Source organism: Somniosus microcephalus, unplaced genomic scaffold, assembly GCF_052327205.1.
Source record: "Somniosus microcephalus isolate GS21.2 unplaced genomic scaffold, FLI_Smic_1.0 scaffold1194, whole genome shotgun sequence".
Lineage (NCBI taxonomy): Eukaryota > Metazoa > Chordata > Chondrichthyes > Squaliformes > Somniosidae > Somniosus > Somniosus microcephalus.
In genome coordinates this window covers 7501-20000 of record NW_028226381.1, presented here as the reverse complement: position 1 = coordinate 20000, position 12500 = coordinate 7501, and positions in this window count along the sequence as shown.

The following is a 12500-nucleotide window of genomic DNA, read 5'->3' as shown; positions in this document are numbered from 1 at the left end:
GTGCCGGGTTCAACTTAATTGTGTTTGCAACCGGTAACCGTCAAGGCAAGAAAAACCACTCACACAACAACAACCTACACCACGCGTGCGTGTGTCTGTCTGCGTGCGCGTTTCTTTGCTCAAATTTGCCAGAGAAATAGCGTGTTCAGCTAGCAGAACGGGACGCACTGAGCACACAAGATTTCGTGCACAAGAGGCAGACACCCGCTCCGCTGCTTGAATAGGACCACTGAGAATCACAGGACGTCTCGGACTCACGCGAAAGAGTTTCAAGGACAAAGAGAAGGGCGCGGCCAAGGAAGAAAACACCGGGAGCTGCGCCGACACCCTCTCTCTCTGACTCGCCGTGTGCATGCCCGTCTTGTCACCAGCGACAGAAACGAGAGGAAACCCCGAAATAGCCTGAACACCAGCCTCTCTCTATACTGGGCCGGCCCGGGGACTCCCACTACGGACGCGAGTCACCAAATCGGTCGTACGGGCCCACTGAGCGCACAACACAGGGAATCTCGTTGCAAACACTGCGTGTGCATACGTTGCTCACAAAGCTCAATGGGGTCACAGGCCCTGACCCGCTCAGAGGCACCTGTGTGACAAGACAACAAATGGAACTCGCTGGAATGTTTCTGCTGTCTTGTCATTTTAGACGGACCCACTGAGCGCACAACACAGTGGAACTCTCTGACAAACACTGCTTGTGCGTTAGCCCCAGTAAACAACTCAGCGGGGGTCACAGGCCCTGACCCGTTCAGAGGCACCTGTGTGACAAGACAACAAATGAAACTCGCTGGAATGTTTCTGCTGTCTTGTCATTTTAGACGGACCCACTGAGCGCACAACACAGTGGAACTCTCTGACAAAACACTGCTTGTGCATTAGCCCCAGTAAACAACTCAGTGGGGTCACAGGCCCTGACCGGTTCAGAGGCACCTGTGTGACAAGACAACAAATGAAACTTTAAAGACGCTGGCATGTACATCTTGTTTCTGCTGTCTTGGACGGGCCCACTGAGCGCACAACACAGGGGAACTTGGTGCAAACACTGCGTGTGCATAAGCCACAAAACACAAGCTCAGTGGGGTCACAGGCCCTGACCGGTTCAGAGGCACCTGTGTGACAGACAGCAAATGAAACTTAGACGCTGGAATTATTTATATGTTTCTGCTGTCTGTCTACGATTTCAGATTCACACTTAGAGTTTTTTGTCATTAAGTCATAAAAGCCACAAAACCACTTTAATATGACTTTCCAATACTCTTTGAAAGGTCTCTATATTGATAAAATGAGCCTTTTAGCAAAGTAACACTTTTCGGGCATTTTCAAAGTGCTCCCGCTGAGTGAATTTTGTTCTGAAAATCGTGTTCCCGAAAATCTCCGGGCACCCCGCCAACCCCCCCTGCCAGAAATGACAAGTGTCAAATCAGCGGGTCAAACGGCCACCTCTATCCGACCAGGAGCACCCAAATCCCCGCAAATGGCACTTTTTTTTTTCTTCATCGGGACTTCCGACGAGGTTAATGATTTCCCAAACTGCAACTCATTAACTATGTCCTGAGACACTTGCCAGAAATGACACATGTCAATTTGGCGGTAGCAAATCACTTTCCCAGGCCGGGAAGCAACACCCGAGGCCCGCAAAAGGCGGCCGAATATTTTCTCATCGGACTTCCGCGTTTTGGTTAATCATGTCTCGAAATCGTTAAATGCACATGTCAATTCGGCGGGAGCAATTCACTTTCCCAAGCCGGAAAGCATCACCGGAGGCCCGCTTGAAGGGCCCTAATATTTTCTCATCGGACTTCCGCGTTTTGGTTAATCATGTCTCGAAATCGTTAAATGCACATGTCAATTCGGCGGGAGCAACTCACTTTCCCAGGCCGGGAAGCAACACCCGAGGCCCGCAAAAGGCGGCCGAATATTTTCTCATCGGACTTCCATATTTTGGGGGTTGGATTCTCTCCCGCATTCCAGCCCCCTGGCCACGGGTCGCTCATTCACTTTCAGCCCGGGCCTTGCCAATTTGGTTAATCAGTTAGCCATGCACCAGACTCGGCCTCGCCTTTTTCATTTATGGTTAATGATGTGCCCAGGCTGGGACTTAGTCTCTCCAGCAGCCAAAACTTTTCACTGGTTAATGAGGTGCCAAGCCCGGCACTTAGTCTCTCTCCCCAGCAAGCTTACTTGGTCGGCCGACATTTGGATCCATTTTCGGGGCTTAATCGGGTCGAATACGGTCCCTTACGCAAGGGGAGCCGAAGCCCCGGCCTCTGCCAGGCGTCAGGCTGCCGTTTTTTAAGCCCGACCAAAAACCCGAAAATTGGTTAAAAATGGAAATAAATTTCCACCCAAAAAGGGTTAAAAGTCGGTTGGACGGCAGCCCTGGTCGGTCTCTGCAGACCTGGAGGCCCTAGACAGTAATCTGGAAAACAGACAAAGTCTCGAGAAACCACCTCCTACCATTCTCCAGGTACCCCGCCAATCCCCCCTGCCAGAAATGACAAGTGTCAAATCAGCGGGACGGATTTGACTTTTGTGACCGACCGCTGGAACTTTTTTCGGCTACAGGCAGTCAAATTTTTCTCCTTCCGGACTTCCAGTACAACTTTGAACGGCCATATCTCCGCACTCCCGCGTCGGAGCCAAGCCGTTTTTACACCGTTAGACGCGGCTTCCCGTGCCCGTTCGAATGCCGCCCTGCTCGGCGGAAAAGGAGAATTTTTTTATTTTTCGGCCGATTTCGGGAAAAAAAATTCCCGCTCTGAACTCGGATTTTTCGGCTTTAATCGTTTCGTATACGGTCCCTTACGCAAGGGAGCCGAAGCCCCGGCCTCTGCCGGGCGTCAGGCTGCCGTTTTTAAGCCCGACCAAAAACCCGAAAATTGGTTAAAAATGGAAATAAATTTCCACCCAAAAAGGGTTAAAAGTCGGTTGGACGGCAGCCCGGGTCGGTCTCTGCAGACCTGGAGGCCCTAGACAGTAATCTGGAAAACAGATAAAGTCTCGAAAAACCACCTCCTACCATTCTCCAGGTACCCCGCCAATCCCCCCTGCCAGAAATGACAAGTGTCAAATCAGCGGGACGGATTTGACTTTTGTGACCGACCGCTGGAACTTTTTTCGGCTACAGGCAGTCAAATTTTTCTCCTTCCGGACTTCCAGTACAACTTTGAACGGCCATATCTCCGCACTCCCGCGTCGGAGCCAAGCCGTTTTTACACCGTTAGACGCGGCTTCCCGTGCCCGTTCGAATGCCACCCTGCTCGGCGGAAAAGGAGACATTTTTTTTTTTCCGGCCGTTTTCGGGAAAAAATTTTCCCGCTCTGAACTCCGATTTTACGCCTTTAATCGATTCGGAGACGGTCGCTTACGCAAGGGAGGCGAAGCCCGGGCCTCTGCCGGGCGTCAGCCTGCCGTATGTAAGCCCGTCCGAAGCATGAGTTCCCACTTTTGGTTATCCAGTTGTCAATTTTAAAATTTCAGTTAATCAGTTGCCTGCTTGGTTAATCATTTGTCGCTCTGACATTTGGTTAACCAGTTGTCGATGTTCGAAATTCAGTTAATGAGTTGCCTCTTTGAAATTTCAGTTAATGAGTTGGCCCTTTGGTTACTCATTTGTCCCTGTGTCTTTTGGTTTACCAGTTGTCGATGTTCGAAATTCAGTTAATGAGTTGCCTCCTTGGTTACTCATTTGTCGCTCTGGCTTTTGGTTAACCAGTTGTCGATGTTCAAAATTACAGTTAATGAGTTGCCTCTTTGAAATTTCAGTTAATGAGTTGGCCCTTTGGTTACTCATTTGTCCCTGTGTCTTTTGGTTAACCAGTTGTCGATGTTCGAAATTCAGTTAATGAGTTGCCTCCTTGGTTAATCATTTGTCGCTCTGACTCTTGGTTAACCAGTTGTCGATGTTCAAAATTTCAGTTAATGAGCTGCTCTTATGTTCTATGATTTCCGACCTTGACAACTCATTAACCAGTGTTTCAAACAATGCACCAGGCCATTTGACGACCCCAACTCGGTTCCACAAGCGGGAAAGCAGCACCCCAAGGCCCGGTAAGGGGGCCGAATACATTCCCATCGTGAATTCCGTCCCAAATGTGAATGACAAGTTTTCAGTTAATCAGTTGCCTGCTTGGTTACTCATTTGTCGCTCTGACATTTGGTTAACCAGTTGTCGATGTTCAAATTTCAGTTAATGAGTAGCCTCTTTGAAATTTCAGTTAATGAGTTGGCCCTTTGGTTACTCATTTGTCCCTGTGTCTTTTGGTTACCCAGTTGTCGATGTTCGAAATTCAGTTAATGAGTTGCCTCCTTGGTTAATCATTTGTCGCTCTGACTCTTGGTTAACCAGTTGTCGATGTTCGAAATTCAGTTAATGAGTTGCCTCCTTGGTTAATCATTTGTCGCTCTGGCTTTTGGTTAACCAGTTGTCGATGTTCAAAATTTCAGTTAATGAGCTGCTCTTATGTTCTATGATTTCCGACCTTGACAACTCATTAACCAGTGTTTCAAACAATGCACCAGGCCATTTGACGACCCCAACTCGGTTCCACAAGCGGGAAAGCAGCACCCCAAGGCCCGGTAAGGGGGCCGAATACATTCCCATCCTGAATTCCGTCCCAAATGTGAATGACAAGTTTTCAGTTAATCAGTTGCCTGCTTGGTTAATCATTTGTCGCTCTGACATTTGGTTACCCAGTTGTCGATGTTCAAATTTCAGTTAATGAGTAGCCTCTTTGAAATTTCAGTTAATGAGTTGGCCCTTTGGTTACTCATTTGTCCCTGTGTCTTTTGGTTACCCAGTTGTCGATGTTCGAAATTCAGTTAATGAGTTGCCTCCTTGGTTAATCATTTGTCGCTCTGACTCTTGGTTAGCCAGTTGTCGATGTTCGAAATTCAGTTAATGAGTTGCCTCCTTGGTTAATCATTTGTCGCTCTGACATTTGGTTAACCAGTTGTCGATGTTCGAAATTCAGTTACTGAGTTGCCTCCTTGGTTAATCATTTGTCGCTCTGGCTTTTGGTTAACCAGTTGTCGATGTTCAAAATTTCAGTTAATGAGTTGCCTCTTTGAAATTTCAGTTAATGAGTTGGCCCTTTGGTTACTCATTTGTCCCTGTGTCTTTTGGTTACCCAGTTGTCGATGTTCGAAATTCAGTTAATGAGTTGCCTCCTTGGTTAATCATTTGTCGCCCTGACTCTTGGTTAACCAGTTGTCGATGTTCGAAATTCAGTTAATGAGTTGCCTCCTTGGTTAATCATTTGTCGCTCTGGCTTTTGGTTAACCAGTTGTCGATGTTCAAAATTTCAGTTAATGAGCTGCTCTTATGTTCTATGATTTCCTACCTTGACAACTCATTAACCAGTGTTTCAAACAATGCACCAGGCCATTTGACGACCCCAACTCGGTTCCACAAGCGGGAAAGCAGCACCCCAAGGCCCGGTAAGGGGGCCGAATACATTCCCATCGTGAATTCCGTCCCTAATGTGAATGACAAGTTTTCAGTTAATCAGTTGCCTGCTTGGTTACTCATTTGTCGCTCTGACATTTGGTTAACCAGTTGTCGATGTTCAAATTTCAGTTAATGAGTAGCCTCTTTGAAATTTCAGTTAATGAGTTGGCCCTTTGGTTACTCATTTGTCCCTGTGTCTTTTGGTTACCCAGTTGTCGATGTTCGAAATTCAGTTAATGAGTTGCCTCCTTGGTTAATCATTTGTCGCCCTGACTCTTGGTTAACCAGTTGTCGATGTTCGAAATTCAGTTAATGAGTTGCCTCCTTGGTTAATCATTTGTCGCTCTGACATTTGGTTAACCAGTTGTCGATGTTCGAAATTCAGTTAATGAGTTGCCTCCTTGGTTAATCATTTGTCGCTCTGGCTTTTGGTTAACCAGTTGTCGATGTTCAAAATTTCAGTTAATGAGCTGCTCTTATGTTCTATGATTTCCGACCTTGACAACTCATTAACCAGTGTTTCAAACAATGCACCAGGCCATTTGACGACCCCAACTCGGTTCCACAAGCGGGAAAGCAGCACCCCAAGGCCCGGTAAGGGGGCCGAATACATTCCCATCGTGAATTCCGTCCCAAATGTGAATGACAAGTTTTCAGTTAATCAGTTGCCTGCTTGGTTACTCATTTGTCGCTCTGACATTTGGTTAACCAGTTGTCGATGTTCAAATTTCAGTTAATGAGTAGCCTCTTTGAAATTTCAGTTAATGAGTTGGCCCTTTGGTTACTCATTTGTCCCTGTGTCTTTTGGTTACCCAGTTGTCGATGTTCGAAATTCAGTTAATGAGTTGCCTCCTTGGTTAATCATTTGTCGCTCTGACTCTTGGTTAACCAGTTGTCGATGTTCGAAATTCAGTTAATGAGTTGCCTCCTTGGTTAATCATTTGTCGCTCTGGCTTTTGGTTAACCAGTTGTCGATGTTCAAAATTTCAGTTAATGAGCTGCTCTTATGTTCTATGATTTCCGACCTTGACAACTCATTAACCAGTGTTTCAAACAATGCACCAGGCCATTTGACGACCCCAACTCGGTTCCACAAGCGGGAAAGCAGCACCCCAAGGCCCGGTAAGGGGGCCGAATACATTCCCATCGTGAATTCCGTCCCTAATGTGAATGACAAGTTTTCAGTTAATCAGTTGCCTGCTTGGTTACTCATTTGTCGCTCTGACATTTGGTTAACCAGTTGTCGATGTTCAAATTTCAGTTAATGAGTAGCCTCTTTGAAATTTCAGTTAATGAGTTGGCCCTTTGGTTACTCATTTGTCCCTGTGTCTTTTGGTTACCCAGTTGTCGATGTTCGAAATTCAGTTAATGAGTTGCCTCCTTGGTTAATCATTTGTCGCTCTGACTCTTGGTTAGCCAGTTGTCGATGTTCGAAATTCAGTTAATGAGTTGCCTCCTTGGTTAATCATTTGTCGCTCTGACATTTGGTTAACCAGTTGTCGATGTTCGAAATTCAGTTACTGAGTTGCCTCCTTGGTTAATCATTTGTCGCTCTGGCTTTTGGTTAACCAGTTGTCGATGTTCAAAATTTCAGTTAATGAGTTGCCTCTTTGAAATTTCAGTTAATGAGTTGGCCCTTTGGTTACTCATTTGTCCCTGTGTCTTTTGGTTACCCAGTTGTCGATGTTCGAAATTCAGTTAATGAGTTGCCTCCTTGGTTAATCATTTGTCGCCCTGACTCTTGGTTAACCAGTTGTCGATGTTCGAAATTCAGTTAATGAGTTGCCTCCTTGGTTAATCATTTGTCGCTCTGGCTTTTGGTTAACCAGTTGTCGATGTTCAAAATTTCAGTTAATGAGCTGCTCTTATGTTCTATGATTTCCTACCTTGACAACTCAGTAACCAGTGTTTCAAACAATGCACCAGGCCATTTGACGACCCCAACTCGGTTCCACAAGCGGGAAAGCAGCACCCCAAGGCCCGGTAAGGGGGCCGAATACATTCCCATCGTGAATTCCGTCCCTAATGTGAATGACAAGTTTTCAGTTAATCAGTTGCCTGCTTGGTTACTCATTTGTCGCTCTGACATTTGGTTAACCAGTTGTCGATGTTCAAATTTCAGTTAATGAGTAGCCTCTTTGAAATTTCAGTTAATGAGTTGGCCCTTTGGTTACTCATTTGTCCCTGTGTCTTTTGGTTACCCAGTTGTCGATGTTCGAAATTCAGTTAATGAGTTGCCTCCTTGGTTAATCATTTGTCGCCCTGACTCTTGGTTAACCAGTTGTCGATGTTCGAAATTCAGTTAATGAGTTGCCTCCTTGGTTAATCATTTGTCGCTCTGACATTTGGTTAACCAGTTGTCGATGTTCGAAATTCAGTTAATGAGTTGCCTCCTTGGTTAATCATTTGTCGCTCTGGCTTTTGGTTAACCAGTTGTCGATGTTCAAAATTTCAGTTAATGAGCTGCTCTTATGTTCTATGATTTCCGACCTTGACAACTCATTAACCAGTGTTTCAAACAATGCACCAGGCCATTTGACGACCCCAACTCGGTTCCACAAGCGGGAAAGCAGCACCCCAAGGCCCGGTAAGGGGGCCGAATACATTCCCATCGTGAATTCCGTCCCAAATGTGAATGACAAGTTTTCAGTTAATCAGTTGCCTGCTTGGTTACTCATTTGTCGCTCTGACATTTGGTTAACCAGTTGTCGATGTTCAAATTTCAGTTAATGAGTAGCCTCTTTGAAATTTCAGTTAATGAGTTGGCCCTTTGGTTACTCATTTGTCCCTGTGTCTTTTGGTTACCCAGTTGTCGATGTTCGAAATTCAGTTAATGAGTTGCCTCCTTGGTTAATCATTTGTCGCTCTGACTTTTGGTTAACCAGTTGTCGATGTTCAAAATTTCAGTTAATGAGCTGCTCTTATGTTCTATGATTTCCGACCTTGACAACTCATTAACCAGTGTTTCAAACAATGCACCAGGCCATTTGACGACCCCAACTCGGTTCCACAAGCGGGAAAGCAGCACCCCAAGGCCCGGTAAGGGGGCCGAATACATTCCCATCGTGAATTCCGTCCCAAATGTGAATGACAAGTTTTCAGTTAATCAGTTGCCTGCTTGGTTACTCATTTGTCGCTCTGACATTTGGTTAACCAGTTGTCGATGTTCAAATTTCAGTTAATGAGTAGCCTCTTTGAAATTTCAGTTAATGAGTTGGCCCTTTGGTTACTCATTTGTCCCTGTGTCTTTTGGTTACCCAGTTGTCGATGTTCGAAATTCAGTTAATGAGTTGCCTCCTTGGTTAATCATTTGTCGCTCTGACTCTTGGTTAACCAGTTGTCGATGTTCGAAATTCAGTTACTGAGTTGCCTCCTTGGTTAATCATTTGTCGCTCTGACATTTGGTTAGCCAGTTTTCGATGTTCGAAATTCAGTTAATGAGTTGCCTCCTTGGTTAATCATTTGTCGCTCTGGCTTTTGGTTAACTAGTTGTCGATGTTCAAAATTTCAGTTAATGAGTTGCCTCTTTGAAATTTCAGTTAATGAGTTGGCCCTTTGGTTACTCATTTGTCCCTGTGTCTTTTGGTTAACCAGTTGTCGATGTTCGAAATTCAGTTAATGAGTTGCCTCCTTGGTTAATCATTTGTCGCTCTGACTCTTGGTTAACCAGTTGTCGATGTTCGAAATTCAGTTATTGAGTTGCCTCCTTGGTTAATCATTTGTCGCTCTGACTCTTGGTTAACCAGTTGTCGATGTTCGAAATTCAGTTAATGAGTTGCCTCTTTGAAATTTCAGTTAATGAGTTGGCCCTTTGGTTACTCATTTGTCCCTGTGTCTTTTGGTTAACCAGTTGTCGATGTTCGAAATTCAGTTAATGAGTTGCCTCCTTGGTTAATCATTTGTCGCTCTGGCTTTTGGTTAACCAGTTGTCGATGTTCAAAATTTCAGTTAATGAGTTGCCTCTTTGAAATTTCAGTTAATGAGTTGGCCCTTTGGTTACTCATTTGTCCCTGTGTCTTTTGGTTATCCAGTTGTCGATGTTCGAAATTCAGTTAATGAGTTGCCTCCTTGGTTAATCATTTGTCGCTCTGGCTTTTGGTTAACCAGTTGTCGATGTTCAAAATTTCAGTTAATGAGCTGCTCTTATGTTCTATGATTTCCGACCTTGACAACTCATTAACCAGTGTTTCAAACAATGCACCAGGCCATTTGACGACCCCAACTCGGTTCCACAAGCGGGAAAGCAGCACCCCCAAGCCCCGGTAAGGCGGCCGAATACATTCCCATCCTGAATTCCGTCCCAAATGTGAATGACAAGTTTTCAGTTAATCATTTGCCACCTTGGTTCATCATTTGCCACTCTGACTTTTGGTTTCCCAGTTGTCAGTTTTCACATTTCAGTTACTGAGTTGACTTTGTCTTTCTCACTCTGTGTATCTCTATCTTCTCTCTGTCTCTCTCAGTGTATGCGAGTGTCTGTGTGTGTTCCACTGCCGCCCGGCCAACCGGGTCCAAAGGCCCGCCACGTTACACACGAAAAACCCCGGTCTCGCTTCGGAGCGACGGGCACCCGGCTTCTCGGTGTCGGACCGACTCCGTTCAGATACCGCTGGATGCCCCTTGCCCCTGGCTTGCTCTGGCAGCCGGCGCGTGCAGGCCGCCCCCTGCCCCGCCGTCTCAGTGGTCGGAAAGCGGTCTCCAGCCAACGGCTGTACCTCGGCCGCGGAAAGAGGCAGCTACACAAGCGAGGCACTGCTCTGTGCGGCCCCGCCACCCCGTTCAGCTGCCGTTGTCCCCGACCGGATCGGACTTTCCTTCCCGAAGTTATCCCCGATAAGCTGCCGCTGACCGACGGCCCGTCAGCCGCTGCGGGACGGCGACACTTTCCCGAACTTGCCGGGGTCCAGGCCGATAATATAGTGTGCGCCAGCGCCGGGGCTTTCCAACGAGCCATCCCCGAACGAAATCGGACACGGGAGTCGGGAGCGACAGGCGTTCGACTGGTGCCGGGCAACCGGGTCCAAACGCCCGCCTTGTTAAACACACGTATACCCCAGGCTCGATTCGGAGCGACGGGCACCCGGCTTCCCGGTGTCGGACCGACTCCGTTCAGATACCGTTGGATGCCCCTTGCCCCTGGCTTGCTCTGGCAGCCGGCGCGTGCAGGCCGCCCCCCGCCCCGCCGTCTCAGTGGTCGGAAAGTGGTCTCCAGCCAACGGCTGTACCTCGGCCGGGGAAAGGGGCAGCTACACAAGCCAGGCACTGGTCTGTGCGGGCCCGCCACCCCGTTCGGCTGCCGTTGATCCGGACCGGATCGGACTTTCCCTCCCGAAGTTATGCCCGATAAGCTGCCGCTCACCGGCGGCCCGTCAGCCGCTGCGGGATGGCGACACTTTGCCGAACTTGCCGGGGTCCAGGCCGATAATATAGTGTGCGCCAGCGCCGGGGCTTTCCAACGAGCCCTCCCTGACCGAAATCGGACACGGGAGTCCAGAGCGATAGGCGTTCGACTGCCGGCCGGCCAAACACAGGCAATCCCCCGCCGTTGCGGACCCGCTCCAGGACAACCGGGTCCAAACGCCCGCCTCGTTACACGCACGAAAACACCGGGCTCGATTCGGAGCGACGGGCACCCGGCTTCCCGGTGTCGGACCGACTCCGTTCCGGTACCCTTGGATGCCCCTTGCCCCTGGCTTGCTAGGACAGCCGGCGCGTCAAGGTGGGCCCCCGCGGCTCCGGCTCAGCAGTCGGAAAGCGGTCTCCAGCCAACGGCTGTACCTCGGCCGGGGAAAGGGGCAGCTACACAAGCCCGCTACTGGTCTGTGCGGCCCCGCCACCCCGTTCAGTGGCAGTTGACCCCGACCGGATCGGACTTTCCTTCCCGAAGTTATCCCCGATAAGCTGCCGCTGACCGACGGGGCGGCAGCCGCTACGGGACTGCGACACTTTCCCGAACTTGCCGGGGTCCAGGCCGATAATATAGTGTGCGCCAGCGCCGGGGCTTTCCAACGAGCCCTCCCTGACCGAAATCGGACACGGGAGTCCGGAGCCAAAGGAGTTCGACTGCCGGCCGGCCAAACACAGGCAACCTCCCGCCGTTGCGGACCCGCTCCCGGACAACCGGGTCCAAACGCCCGCCCTGTTACACGCACGAAAACACCGGGCTCGATTCGGAGCGACGGGCACCCGGCTTCCCGGTGTCGGACCGACTCCGTTCCGGTACCACTGGATGCCCCTTGCCCCTGGCTTGCTAGTACAGCCGGCGCGTCAAGGTGGGCCCCCGCGGCTCCGGCTCAGCAGTCGGAAAGCGGTCTCCAGCCAACGGCTGTACCTCGGCCGGGCCAAGCGGCAGCTGCACAAGCCCGCTACTGGTCTGTGCGGCCCCCCCACCCCGTTCAGTCGCAGTTCACCCCAACCGGATCGGACTTTCCGTCCCGAAGTTATCCCCGATAAGCTGCCGCTGACCGACGGGGCGGCAGCCGCTACGGGACTGCGACACTTTCCCGAACTTGCCGGGGTCCAGGCCGATAATATAGTGTGCGCCAGCGCCGGGGCTTTCCAACGAGCCCTCCCTGACCGAAATCGGACACGGGAGTCCGGAGCCAAAGGAGTTCGACTGCCGGCCGGCCAAACACAGGCAACCTCCCGCCGTTGCGGACCCGCTCCCGGACAACCGGGTCCAAACGCCCGCCCTGTTACACGCACGAAAACACCGGGCTCGATTCGGAGCGACGGGCACCCGGCTTCCCGGTGTCGGACCGACTCCGTTCCGGTACCACTGGATGCCCCTTGCCCCTGGCTTGCTAGTACAGCCGGCGCGTCAAGGTGGGCCCCCGCGGCTCCGGCTCAGCAGTCGGAAAGCGGTCTCCAGCCAACGGCTGTACCTCGGCCGGGCCAAGCGGCAGCTGCACAAGCCCGCTACTGGTCTGTGCGGCCCCCCCACCCCGTTCAGTCGCAGTTCACCCCAACCGGATCGGACTTTCCGTCCCGAAGTTATCCCCGATAAGCTGCCGCTGACCGACGGGGCGGCAGCCGCTACGGGACTGCGACA